The 14759-nt window shown below is 42.2% G+C and overlaps 1 long non-coding RNA gene across 1 annotated transcript; it reads left to right on the top strand.

Moving 5' to 3' along the window:
• The first annotated feature begins 3067 nt into the window (after positions 1–3067).
• Positions 3068–7352, top strand: LOC142652706 (uncharacterized). The gene is made up of 3 exons (XR_012847894.1): positions 3068–3339; positions 4218–4596; positions 6996–7352. It is a non-coding gene; the product is annotated as an uncharacterized LOC142652706 (long non-coding RNA).
• Positions 7353–14759: the final 7407 nt, after the last annotated feature.

Below are 14759 nucleotides of genomic sequence, written 5' to 3'. Positions count from 1 at the left end.
GATGATGCATAAAAAAATCAAGCAAGGTACATAAGGGAAAAATACGTTACAATATATGACATACTTAAGTGACTACACCGACTTTAAAATCAATGTTCAAACCATGTGGGGCAAGGCAATTTAACTTGAAAATCCATTCAAGTTCTCTCCGTTTGAGTCTGGAGACCCTGTCCCCACCCCTACGGTGTAGGGGAATATGGTCAATGATCCAAAATTTAAGGTCGCTGACCACATGCCCCGCTGATACAAAATGTGCGGACACTGGGAGATCCAATTTTTTAGTTCTAATAGTCGATCTATGTTTATTAAGACGAGCCCGACATTCCTGGGTAGTCTCCCCCACATATAGCAACTTGCATGGACACTGTAAAACATAAATGACATGAGATGATGCACATGTCAGAAAATGTTTAATGGGGTAAGTCTTGCCATTAGTCGGATGAACCAACGTGTTCCCTTTAATCATATTATTGCAATTGACGCAATTAAGACACGGGAAACATCCCAATTTTTTGGGAGCCAGAGTCAACTGGCGGTTCATTTGAAAGGATCCGACATCAGCATGAACAAGACGATCCCTTAGATTTTTTTGTCGTCTAAATGCCATCCTAGGAGGACAACCAAATTCAGGACCAGATTTAGTAAGATTTGTAAAAATATGCCACTCCTGGCGAATAATACTAGAAACTCTATTACTAATATCTGAATATGTAGAGACAAAAGTTAATCTATCAGATGATTCTCGTCTATGTGGTATAAGCAATTCTTCCCTAGTGATGGTTTGAACTCTGTCCCTCTGTTTTTGTAAGAGGGACAAAGGATATTTACGTCTGGCAAATTTGTCACTCATTTCATCTAAACGTAGTGTAAGTTGTTGGGGTTCAGTCACTATACGTTTAACCCTTAACATCTGACTAAAAGGTAAGGACTGTACCATTCGGCGGGGATGTTGACTATCGTATCGCAATAAACTGTTGCGATCAGTCACTTTGTTGTAAAGATCAGTAATTAACTTGTCACCCTCCCTATAAACTAGGGTATCCAAAAAATGTAGGTGTGTAGTTGATGATTCCATCGTAAATTTTATGTCATCATCGATGGAATTAAGGAACCCAAAAAAGTCTTCCAATTGTGACGTATTACCGGTCCAAATCACGAACACATCGTCTATGTACCTCCACCACCTCAGAACATGGCTGAAGTGGTGGGATACATAGACGTGGCGCTCCTCGAGGGCCGCCATGAACATGTTGGCATATGTGGGAGCCACATTCGAGCCCATGGCGGTCCCCCTCCTCTGAACATAGAAGGAGTCAGCAAACAGAAAATAATTTTCCGTGAGAATCACCTCCAAGAGGTCCATCAAAAATTGTATGCCTTCAGCCGAGTGTTCTGACCTCCCCAGGGCGTCCTTCACTACACTAAGACCCCGGCTATGGTTAATGGATGTATATAAATTACAGACGTCAAAAGACACCAAAATGATCTCACTACTCAGGGAAATGTGTGTTAATTTCACTATAAAATCAGATGTATCCTGTATATATGATGACGCTGAAATGGCATACACTCTAAGTATCTTATCCAAGAATATTGCTATAGGGTTAAAGATAGAATCATTACTGATCTTTACAACAAAGTGACTGATCGCAACAGTTTATTGCGATACGATAGTCAACATCCCCGCCGAATGGTACAGTCCTTACCTTTTAGTCAGATGTTAAGGGTTAAACGTATAGTGACTGAACCCCAACAACTTACACTACGTTTAGATGAAATGAGTGACAAATTTGCCAGACGTAAATATCCTTTGTCCCTCTTACAAAAACAGAGGGACAGAGTTCAAACCATCACTAGGGAAGAATTGCTTATACCACATAGACGAGAATCATCTGATAGATTAACTTTTGTCTCTACATATTCAGATATTAGTAATAGAGTTTCTAGTATTATTCGCCAGGAGTGGCATATTTTTACAAATCTTACTAAATCTGGTCCTGAATTTGGTTGTCCTCCTAGGATGGCATTTAGACGACAAAAAAATCTAAGGGATCGTCTTGTTCATGCTGATGTCGGATCCTTTCAAATGAACCGCCAGTTGACTCTGGCTCCCAAAAAATTGGGATGTTTCCCGTGTCTTAATTGCGTCAATTGCAATAATATGATTAAAGGGAACACGTTGGTTCATCCGACTAATGGCAAGACTTACCCCATTAAACATTTTCTGACATGTGCATCATCTCATGTCATTTATGTTTTACAGTGTCCATGCAAGTTGCTATATGTGGGGGAGACTACCCAGGAATGTCGGGCTCGTCTTAATAAACATAGATCGACTATTAGAACTAAAAAATTGGATCTCCCAGTGTCCGCACATTTTGTATCAGCGGGGCATGTGGTCAGCGACCTTAAATTTTGGATCATTGACCATATTCCCCTACACCGTAGGGGTGGGGACAGGGTCTCCAGACTCAAACGGAGAGAACTTGAATGGATTTTCAAGTTAAATTGCCTTGCCCCACATGGTTTGAACATTGATTTTAAAGTCGGTGTAGTCACTTAAGTATGTCATATATTGTAACGTATTTTTCCCTTATGTACCTTGCTTGATTTTTTTATGCATCATCTCTTTTTATGTGAATTGAACACATTCTTAATGATGTCTTATTACTATATATACATATACATATTTTTTTATTATTATTACAGATTCGATTTGTTGAATGGACTGCTTTCTCTGGTTTTCGGAATCCTGCGAATACATTTCTTCCTGTGGCGACCATATTTGTGAAACATATGTGGCTAGATATAATAATTTTTTCCATACGTATGAGGCCAAGGGATATAAATATATATTGTCATTTTGGTGGGAGTAGACACTTTTTGTGAGATTATGTGGGACATATACTCAATGATATTGGTTTACACACACACCCTGTCAGAATGTTTATACATTAGCATGTGTGTGCTGTTTTTTACAATTTAATACTGATCAGTATATCATTGTCCCTAACTCCTAGTTGTCCTATAGAGTATTCTCTCCCCCCCCCCCCCTTTTTAAATGATACTGACAATTTTTCCCTATTTTCCTCTAATGTTCGTCATTGCCACTTTCCAAAATGGCCGCCGTGCAGTCACTAGATGCACTGCACATGTGCAGGAACTAATTAGCATAGTCTCGCGAGAGTATGCACATTTTGAATACAGGAAGTATAGCATGTTATTCAACCTATACACGTGGATATCTGGACTTCCAGGACGCCGTTATCCATTAGAAGTAGTTCCATCTGGCATCTTGATACAATATCCTGTAATCGTTTTTGATTATACACACACTTGGTGAGTTTGTTATTCATTATTATTTTTTGTTTATTCGGACTGCTTATTGATGTACCAGTCCCTTAAAACTTATATAGTTCTATGCATAAGCACCTAGGTGGTCTGATTGTGATTTAAAATTACACTGCTTTATTATACACAGATCCTTTTAAACTGTTTTTGTATTAATCACATTTTTTATTACTGTTGACTCTGTGAGTCCTTAAATACTCCTGTACTGCTGTGTTCACTATGCTTGAGAAAAGTCCTGCTGGACTGAAACGTCGCACGGGTGATTAAAAAGCTGACATATTTTGGAAGTGCTGTCTCCTCGTCTATTTTGTCTATCTGATATTGGGGACCACGGATCCGGTCCTATTGAGGCGTGCACCCACTTGTGGTCCAGTGCTGTGGTAATTTTCTGCTTTGGATATATCTGATCCCATCCACTTTGCACGGACTTATTTGGCCATTTGAGCTATCTTTCAAGCTTTTGAATATGGAATCGTCACCCACAGTATTTGCATATACGGATGATGATGTTGACAGGATCATGCAGGGTATTTCAGGTGATGTGTCTTTCCTTTGTGCCCCATCTGTTGACCATGTTAAAAGAAAATGGGAGATGGAGTCTAAGCGAGCGATTACCACCTATCTGCATTTGGTGACTTTGGGGGAATACTTTAAAGCGGATCGTATACCCCGGGGAATGAGATCAAGCTTGACACCCAACCTTTTTCCTAATAATGCGGACTTCTGCCAGCGCTTCCGTCAGATATCTAATAGATATTCCCGTGATATCATCCTACTTAACATAGAATTTTTGCAAATAGAATTACGGAGTGTCAATGCCCGGATTCTTGACCTCGATACATCATTGGCATCCTTGTTATCAACAGATGAGTTGCAGAAATACAAGGATGGTGCTAGGGAATCCTTTGGCAAATTTAGATCGCATCTGGAGAACACTAAAAGATTGAAATGGATACGTGATGTTGAAGATTATGCTGATGGGAGGATTTATAACTGGCAGAAGGAGCCCAGAAATACGACAGGGGCAATATATGGCAAGGGAGCCCCTCAGAACAGGAGACGCCTACAGTCTACATTTGGTGACCCCATGGAAGTTCCAGATTCTTTTTTAGGGGGAACCATGGACGCACAAGAAGAGGAGGGCGCAAACATAGGAGGAGGTACAAAACCAAGACCGGAGAGAACCAGACGTCAATGGCAGTCGGCACGTGGCAAGGAGAAGAAAGCCAATTAGAATCACTTGCGGTAAATATCTCCTCACGTCCTCTATCCGATACTGAGTTAAAGTTGTTGAACAAGGGACTGTCTTTTTGCCCCGCGTCTAAAATAGACTGGTTCCAGTTAGAACTAGATTTATATGCCTTTTTCCGCAGGATAAAATTGAAACATTTTTTTGGCACCCATAGTATGCCTCAGGGTAGTGGGGCACAATGTGAATTTGCGTTGAATAAAGTAGGGCTTTTTAAAAAATCAGTTTGGCAACCATATGTCTGTGAACCAATTATAGATGCATTTACAAGTATAGTCAAACAAAAAGTAAACAAACTTCGTGATGAGTTGGGTGAATCGTCATTGTTTCACCCTAATTTAACCAGTGCCGAATTGAGTGCTTTGAAGGACCTGTCTGGTGACGTGTCCCTGACGATCAAACCGGCCGACAAAGGCGGGGCCTTGGTCGTCATGGATACGTCGCTATACTTGGATGAAATCAGAGGCCAAGTTCATGACATTAATGTATACACAAAGGTCTCGGGTGACCCCAAGTTCAGGATCCAAAATAGGATCACACATATTCTCTCACAGGCTTTGTCAGTAGGGATTATTGATAAAGAGTTGTCAGAATTCCTTGTCGTTATACATCCAGTTACTCCTGTCATCTACTGTCTTCCCAAGATCCATAAGTGCCTAAATAAACCCCCAGGACGTCCTATAGTTTCGGGGAGAGATTCTATCTTTAACCCTATAGCAATATTCTTGGATAAGATACTTAGAGTGTATGCCATTTCAGCGTCATCATATATACAGGATACATCTGATTTTATAGTGAAATTAACACACATTTCCCTGAGTAGTGAGATCATTTTGGTGTCTTTTGACGTCTGTAATTTATATACATCCATTAACCATAGCCGGGGTCTTAGTGTAGTGAAGGACGCCCTGGGGAGGTCAGAACACTCGGCTGAAGGCATACAATTTTTGATGGACCTCTTGGAGGTGATTCTCACGGAAAATTATTTTCTGTTTGCTGACTCCTTCTATGTTCAGAGGAGGGGGACCGCCATGGGCTCGAATGTGGCTCCCACATATGCCAACATGTTCATGGCGGCCCTCGAGGAGCGCCACGTCTATGTATCCCACCACTTCAGCCATGTTCTGAGGTGGTGGAGGTACATAGACGATGTGTTCGTGATTTGGACCGGTAATACGTCACAATTGGAAGACTTTTTTGGGTTCCTTAATTCCATCGATGATGACATAAAATTTACGATGGAATCATCAACTACACACCTACATTTTTTGGATACCCTAGTTTATAGGGAGGGTGACAAGTTAATTACTGATCTTTACAACAAAGTGACTGATCGCAACAGTTTATTGCGATACGATAGTCAACATCCCCGCCGAATGGTACAGTCCTTACCTTTTAGTCAGATGTTAAGGGTTAAACGTATAGTGACTGAACCCCAACAACTTACACTACGTTTAGATGAAATGAGTGACAAATTTGCCAGACGTAAATATCCTTTGTCCCTCTTACAAAAACAGAGGGACAGAGTTCAAACCATCACTAGGGAAGAATTGCTTATACCACATAGACGAGAATCATCTGATAGATTAACTTTTGTCTCTACATATTCAGATATTAGTAATAGAGTTTCTAGTATTATTCGCCAGGAGTGGCATATTTTTACAAATCTTACTAAATCTGGTCCTGAATTTGGTTGTCCTCCTAGGATGGCATTTAGACGACAAAAAAATCTAAGGGATCGTCTTGTTCATGCTGATGTCGGATCCTTTCAAATGAACCGCCAGTTGACTCTGGCTCCCAAAAAATTGGGATGTTTCCCGTGTCTTAATTGCGTCAATTGCAATAATATGATTAAAGGGAACACGTTGGTTCATCCGACTAATGGCAAGACTTACCCCATTAAACATTTTCTGACATGTGCATCATCTCATGTCATTTATGTTTTACAGTGTCCATGCAAGTTGCTATATGTGGGGGAGACTACCCAGGAATGTCGGGCTCGTCTTAATAAACATAGATCGACTATTAGAACTAAAAAATTGGATCTCCCAGTGTCCGCACATTTTGTATCAGCGGGGCATGTGGTCAGCGACCTTAAATTTTGGATCATTGACCATATTCCCCTACACCGTAGGGGTGGGGACAGGGTCTCCAGACTCAAACGGAGAGAACTTGAATGGATTTTCAAGTTAAATTGCCTTGCCCCACATGGTTTGAACATTGATTTTAAAGTCGGTGTAGTCACTTAAGTATGTCATATATTGTAACGTATTTTTCCCTTATGTACCTTGCTTGATTTTTTTATGCATCATCTCTTTTTATGTGAATTGAACACATTCTTAATGATGTCTTATTACTATATATACATATACATATTTTTTTATTATTATTACAGATTCGATTTGTTGAATGGACTGCTTTCTCTGGTTTTCGGAATCCTGCGAATACATTTCTTCCTGTGGCGACCATATTTGTGAAACATGTGTGGCTAGATATAATAATTTTTTCCATACGTATGAGGCCAAGGGATATAAATATATATTGTCATTTTGGTGGGAGTAGACACTTTTTGTGAGATTATGTGGGACATATACTCAATGATATTGGTTTACACACACACCCTGTCAGAATGTTTATACATTAGCATGTGTGTGCTGTTTTTTACAATTTAATACTGATCAGTATATCATTGTCCCTAACTCCTAGTTGTCCTATAGAGTATTCTCTCCCCCCCCCCCCCTTTTTAAATGATACTGACAATTTTTCCCTATTTTCCTCTAATGTTCGTCATTGCCACTTTCCAAAATGGCCGCCGTGCAGTCACTAGATGCACTGCACATGTGCAGGAACTAATTAGCATAGTCTCGCGAGAGTATGCACATTTTGAATACAGGAAGTATAGCATGTTATTCAACCTATACACGTGGATATCTGGACTTCCAGGACGCCGTTATCCATTAGAAGTAGTTCCATCTGGCATCTTGATACAATATCCTGTAATCGTTTTTGATTATACACACACTTGGTGAGTTTGTTATTCATTATTATTTTTTGTTTATTCGGACTGCTTATTGATGTACCAGTCCCTTAAAACTTATATAGTTCTATGCATAAGCACCTAGGTGGTCTGATTGTGATTTAAAATTACACTGCTTTATTATACACAGATCCTTTTAAACTGTTTTTGTATTAATCACATTTTTTATTACTGTTGACTCTGTGAGTCCTTAAATACTCCTGTACTGCTGTGTTCACTATGCTTGAGAAAAGTCCTGCTGGACTGAAACGTCGCACGGGTGATTAAAAAGCTGACATATTTTGGAAGTGCTGTCTCCTCGTCTATTTTGTCTATCTGATATTGGGGACCACGGATCCGGTCCTATTGAGGCGTGCACCCACTTGTGGTCCAGTGCTGTGGTAATTTTCTGCTTTGGATATATCTAATCCTTTTTGCTAAAGACGTCTGCAAATTGAGAAAAATTAGTAGGCAATCCCGCTAATGACTGAGACAGAGAAGGCTGGACAGGATGGATCTGTAACAGGCAGAGGTGGGAGCATTTGGGGCTCCATTGGAGAACCTCTTCAGAACTCCAATCCAGGACAGGAGCATGCAGCCGGAGCCAGTAGAACCGGTTTGATTGCTTTAGACAAGACTAGGAAAGTAATCAGTTCAGTTTGAAGGGCTCCAACCCTGGAGCCTCAGTGGCTTGGTTTCAGACACGATTGGATATGGCAGAGGAAGACCATTCACCGAGGCAACAAACAAAGGCATCTCCAGAGGATCGGTGGGCAACTGGAGATGATCCACTAGTCCAGATAGGCAGAAACCCAGTGCGTCTTCTCGCTGGACACTATGGTCACAGGAATGGTCAGTTTGGAAGATAATTTTTTATTCAGCGCTGTTCCGCTAGGGTTGTCTCTCCAACCAATCCTAGGCACTGGGGTCTCTTTGGCTTCTGGGGACACAAACACCTTTACATGGCCGCTGAGGCTGCAATACAGACAAAGTCCTGAAGTGCGTCTGTGTTGTTTCTCCTGGGTAGACAGTTTGGCCTGGTCCACCTGCAAAGGCTCCTCTGGTGGGATGACTGAAGTGGACAGTAGGGATTGCTGGAAAGTAGAAGCCAGCCTAGGAAATCCTCTCTCCCGGTGAACCTCTTGGGAACGCTCCCTGATCCTCATATCAACCCAGATGGCTAGTAGACTGAGATCGTCCAGGGTAGATGGTAGATTGCCTTTAACCCCAGAAGACAGTCCCTGCCAGAATGTAGCCACAAAGGCCTCATTGTTCTATGTTAGTTCTGCAGCCCGGGTACGGAACTGAATGGCATACTCGCCCACGGAGATGTCTCCCTGGTGTAGGGTCAGCAGGGATGCAGCAGCAGAATAAACTCTTCCAGGTCCTTCAAATATAGAATGGAAGGTCTGTAAAAAATATTGCAAGTCACGAGTCTCTGGTCCCTGATGTCCCCAAAGGCGAATCGCCCATACTAGGGCATTGCCTGTACGGAGAGAGATTATGAAGGTGATCCTTGCATCATCGGAGAAGAAGGCCTTTGCATGTAGTCTAAAGTGGATCTGGCACTGGTTCCGAAATCCCCTGCAGGACCTCGTGTCTCTGTCATAGAGAGGAGGTAGCGGGACTGAGCATCGGGGGTCGACACTGGTACTGACAGGAGGTATAGCAGGAAGAACAGCACGAATAGGTGCGGTGACAACTGTGGCTTGTGCTTCCAGCCTACTTATAATGGTGTTCACCGCCAGGAGGAGTTGGTCTTGTCGTGACTGAAGGTCTTGCATGTCTGCCTGCATGGCTTGTGTCGTCGTCAAGGTCTTGGGTTGACCAGCAGGGTCCATATCCTGAGCGTACTGTCACGGTCTGTGGGTATGTGGACCCACTAGGCCGCACCGCCATAGTGGGGAGGAAGCTAGCCAAACAACAGAGCCACCAATCAATACAAAGTCCAGCACAAGGGTACCTGAATAGTCGAGACAGTGGCAGAAACTTTAGCACAGATGGGGCTGGATGTGGCAGGTTGCGCCAGATGTGGCAGATTACAGCAGGTACAGCAGGTTGCGCCAGACGTGGCGAACAACAGTATTTGTGGCAGGTTGTGCCAGATGTGGCGGACCGCAGTAGGTGCCGCAGGACACGACTCCAACACTAGACAGGCTCAGGAACGAAGCACGGCACGGGATATAGTATACAGGTAGCAGGGCATGGGAGCACTGGGAACAGGATAACACTGAGGGATATTTGCAAAGACTAACATGGAAATTACTAACAATGCCGAGACAGGGAGTGAAGGGTCAGGGCCCCTTAAATAGTCCAGAGTGATTGGGGCTAATATAAAATATAATTCATGTGCGGGGTTGGGCACGAGCGTGCGCACGCATCCTTCTGGACAATGTCGAGCTTAGCGGAAGTGAGTGCTGGCGTCTCCTAGGAAGGAGATGCCGGCCAGCACTCACAGATCCATGGCAGCGGCCGCCGAGTGGTGAGTAGGTCCGTGGCCATGAACGCTACAATTGGCCTGTGTAAAAGTGCCTTTAGTTATGAGTAGAGATGAGCGAACTTATCAAAAGTTCGGTTCGGCTAGTTCGCCGAATTTCACAAAAAAGTTCGGTTCGGACCGAACTAGTTCTGACCGAACCTGTCACTTACGTGCGCCGAGCATGCTACTGTCCAGGGTGCTGATAGAGTTAATGGGCTGCACTAACTCTTTCAGCAACCTTCACAGTACATGCTCGGCGCGCGGAAAATACAATTTTAATAAATGTAATAAAAAAATAAAATTATACGTTCGTACTTACTTTCCTCCTGTCCGGCCTCCAGCGATGACGTTTCATCCCTTTCGCCGCTGCAGCCAATCACAGGCTGTAGTGGCGGTCACGCACGCCAGGATGACGCTTCATCCCACGTGACCGCCTCTGCAGCCAATCACAGGCTGCAGCGGTGACATGGATGAAGCGTCATCGCTGGAGGCCGGACAGGAGGAAAGTAAGTATGAACGTATTATTATTTTTTTTGGCATGTATGTATGTATGTATGTATGTTGGTATGTATGTATGTTGTCATGTATGTATATCTGTGCATGTATGTTGGCATGTATGTATATATGTGCATGTTTGTATGTATATTTGCATGTATATATTTGCATGTATGTATGTATGTTTGCATGTTTGCATGTATGTATTTTTGCATGTATGTTGTCATGTATGTATGTATGTATGTATGTTGTCATGTATGTATGTATGTATGTATATATGTGCATGTGTGTATGTATATTTGTATGTATGTATGTATGTTTGCATGAATGTATGTATGTTTGCATGTATGTGTGTTTGCATGAATTTATGTTTGCATGTATGTATGTATGCATGTTTGTATGTATATTTGCATGTGTGTATATATATGTATGTTGTCATGTATGTATGCATGTATGTTGTCATGTATGTATATATGTGCATGTATGTTGGCATGTATGTATATATGTGCATGTGTGTATGTATGTATATTTGCATGTATATATTTGCATGTATGTATGTTGTCATGTATGTATGTATGTATATATGTGCATGTATGTTTGCATGTATGTTGGCATGTATGTATACATGTGCATGTTTGTATGTATATTTGCATGTATATATGTTTGCATGTGTGTATGTATGTTTGCATGTATGTATGTATGTTTGCATGTATGTATGTTGTCATGTATGTATATATGTGCATGTATGTATGTTTGCATGTTTTTATTTTTGCATGTATGTTTGCATGTATGTTTATATATTTGTGCATGTATGTAATTATGTTTGCATGTATTTATGTTTGCATGTATATTTGTGCATGCTTGTATATATGTATGTATGTATCTTTGCATGTTTGTTTGTATGTATGTATGTTTTCATGTGTGTGTGTGTGTATGCATGTATGTATGATAGTTTGCATGTATATATGTGTGTATGTTTGCATGTATGTATATTTGCATGTATATATGTGCATGCTTGTATGTATGTTTGTATATATGTATGTATGGCCATGTATGATACTGTCTGCTGGCGCCCTGTATCTAAGTCAACTTCACGGCAGGCTTCTATACATGGTATAACAGTCAGTATCACACATTAAACTGAATCTAAGCCTACGACATGTTTTATTTAATTATTTTTTTTTCACAGGTTTGGTGTTTGGACTACGTCGGTTTCGAGGACTATTTAGATGACTTTTTTTCTACAATAAAATGGTTAATGAGGGTTGTGTTGGGGGTGCTTTATTTCAATAAAATATTTTATCTATATCTTTGTCTTTTTCTTTTCAAATTTTATTACTACCACTTTAGTAATGGCCGCTGTCTGAGTGACAACATCCATTACTAAGGCGAGGCTTAGTGTTAGCCGGTGCAGAGGCTAACACTAACCACCATTATTACCCCGGTACCCACCACCACCAGGGGTGCCGGGAAGAGCCAGGTACGATCCAGTACCCGACCATCTGTTGTGATGGTCGGGCTCTGGGGCGGCCGCAGGCTGGTATTATGAGGCTGGGAAGGGCCAAAAACAGTGAACCTTCCCACCCTTGTAATGCTAGGCTGCTGCTGCTGTGTTGTATCTGGCTGGTTATAAAAGTGGGGGGGACCCCACGTCATTTTTTTAAATTATTAATTTAAATTTTTTTTTTTTTAAAGACATGGGGTTCCACCCAATTTATCATAACCAGCCACATACAACACAGTGTTATTAGCCTGGGAATGGACAAAACCAGTGGCCCTTCCCACCAATGTAATGCCAGACTGCTGCGGCCTTGTATATGGCTGGTTATTAAAAATGTGGGGGACCCGTCTATTGCTAAATTTGTTAAATTCAAAAAAAAAAAAAACGACGTGGGGGTCCCCCCATTTTTATAACCAGCCCGATACAACACAGCAGCAGCAGCCTAGCATTACAAGGGTGGGAAGGTCCACTGATTTTGGCCCTTCCCAGCCTCATAATACCAGCCTACGGCCGCCCCAGTACCCGACCATCACAACAGATGGTCGGGTACTGGATCGTACCAAGCTCTTCCCGGCACCCCTGGTGGTGGTGGGTACCGGGGTAATAATGGGTGGTTAGTGCTAGCCTCTGCACCGGCTAACACTAAGTACCGCCTTAATAATGGATGCTGTCAATCAGCCAACTGCCATTATCTAGGCACTAATAAAGTTTAAAAAAAAACACAAAGACAATTCTTTTTTATTGAAATAAGAAATCCCCAACAAAACCCTCGTTAACCATTTTATTAAAATTTGAAAAAACGTAGATCTACGCAGTAGTCCAACGAATCGAAGATGTAGTCCAATCGGTACATCAAAATCTGCAACAACATAAAAAAACAGTTATCAATGTGAACAATACCAATACTTCTACTCACCTACACACATATATACACACACGCACATACAAACAAACAACCATACACAGACACACACATATATACACAAACACAACAAGATATACACACACACACACACATAAACAGACAAACACACACACATATACACGAACTCACACATATACACAAACACATATACACAAACACATATACAAACAAAAACACACATACCCAAACACACATATACACAAACACATATACACAAACACACCCATATATACACACAAACACACACCCATATACACACATATACACAAACACACACATATACAAAAACACACACAAACATCTACACACAAACATATACACAAATACACCCATATATACACAAACATATACACAAACGCATATACACAAACACACCCATACATATACATAAACACACATATAAAAACAAAAACAGACAAAGTCACATACCCAAACACACATATATACACAAACACACACATACACAAACACGGTTTCTTTTAAATGCTGCTGGGGAACCCGCTCGATCCACTATATAAGGCTGCGCTACAGTGCAGCATTTAAAAGAAACAGGATCCTGACCTGTCCATAGAGTTTAAGGCAGCACAGAGTATTTCAGGAGATGAGCATGCAGATTCAGTGCTGCTGTGAACTCTGCTCTTACCATTACGTAGCTCTCAGTCTGTTACCTCTCCTCCACTCCTTATATAGTGGATCGAGCGGGTTCCCTAGCAGCATTTAAAATAAACAGGATCCTGACCTGTCCACAGAGTTTAAGGCAGCACAGAGTATTTCAGGAGATGAGCACGGGCAGCCGTTCGTTTTTCCGAGCCGTGCTCCCATTATGCACATGACCGTAAAAACAGCCGTTATTGCGGGTTGGAATTACGACCCGCAATAACGGGCTCATAGACTTCTGTTACCCACGGGTACCTTTCCGTTTTCTCACGGGAAGGTGCCCGTGCCGTTAAAAAAATAGAACATGTTCTATTTTTCTATTTTACGGGCCGTGCTGCTATAATTATAATGACAGCACGGTTCGCAAAAGCGGCCGGCTGCCCGTGGCCGGCCGGCCGTGCTCGTAGTTACGAGTCGTAATTACGAGCACGGCCCGTAAAATAAAAAAATAGAACATGTTCTATCTTTTTAACGGCACGGGCACCTTCCCGTGAGAAAACGGGAAGGTACCCGTGGCTAACAGAAGTCTATGGGCCCGCTATTTCGGGTCGTAATTACGACCCGTGATAACGGGTGTTTTTATGGTCGTGTGCATGAGGCCCCGTAATGACGGGTGGCTACATGTGTGCACCCGTCATTACGGCAGCGTTGCTAGGCGACGTCAGTAAGGGTATGTGCACACACACTAATTACGTCCGTAATTGACGGACGTATTTCGGCCGCAAGTACCGGACCGAACACAGTGCAGGGAGCCGGGCTCCTAGCATCATAGTTATGTACGATGCTAGGAGTCCCTGCCTCTCCGTGGAACTACTGTCCCGTGCTGAAAACATGATTACAGTACAGGATAGTACATAACTATGATGCTAGGAGCCCGGCTCCCTGCACTGTGTTCGGTCCGGTACTTGCGGCCGAAATACGTCCGTCAATTACGGACGTAATTAGTGTGTGTGCACATACCCTAAATAGTCACTGTTCAGGGTGCTGAAAGAGTTAACTGATCGGCAGTAACTGTTTCAGTACCCTGGACAGTGACTACCGATCACAGTACCTGTAAAAAAAAAAGACGTTCATACTTACCGGGAA

The sequence above is a fragment of the Rhinoderma darwinii genome, chromosome 5 (genome assembly GCF_050947455.1).
Source record: "Rhinoderma darwinii isolate aRhiDar2 chromosome 5, aRhiDar2.hap1, whole genome shotgun sequence".
NCBI lineage: Eukaryota > Metazoa > Chordata > Amphibia > Anura > Rhinodermatidae > Rhinoderma > Rhinoderma darwinii.
The sequence above is the reverse complement of the archived record's forward strand: the minus strand, read 5'-3'. Positions and strand labels throughout refer to the sequence as shown.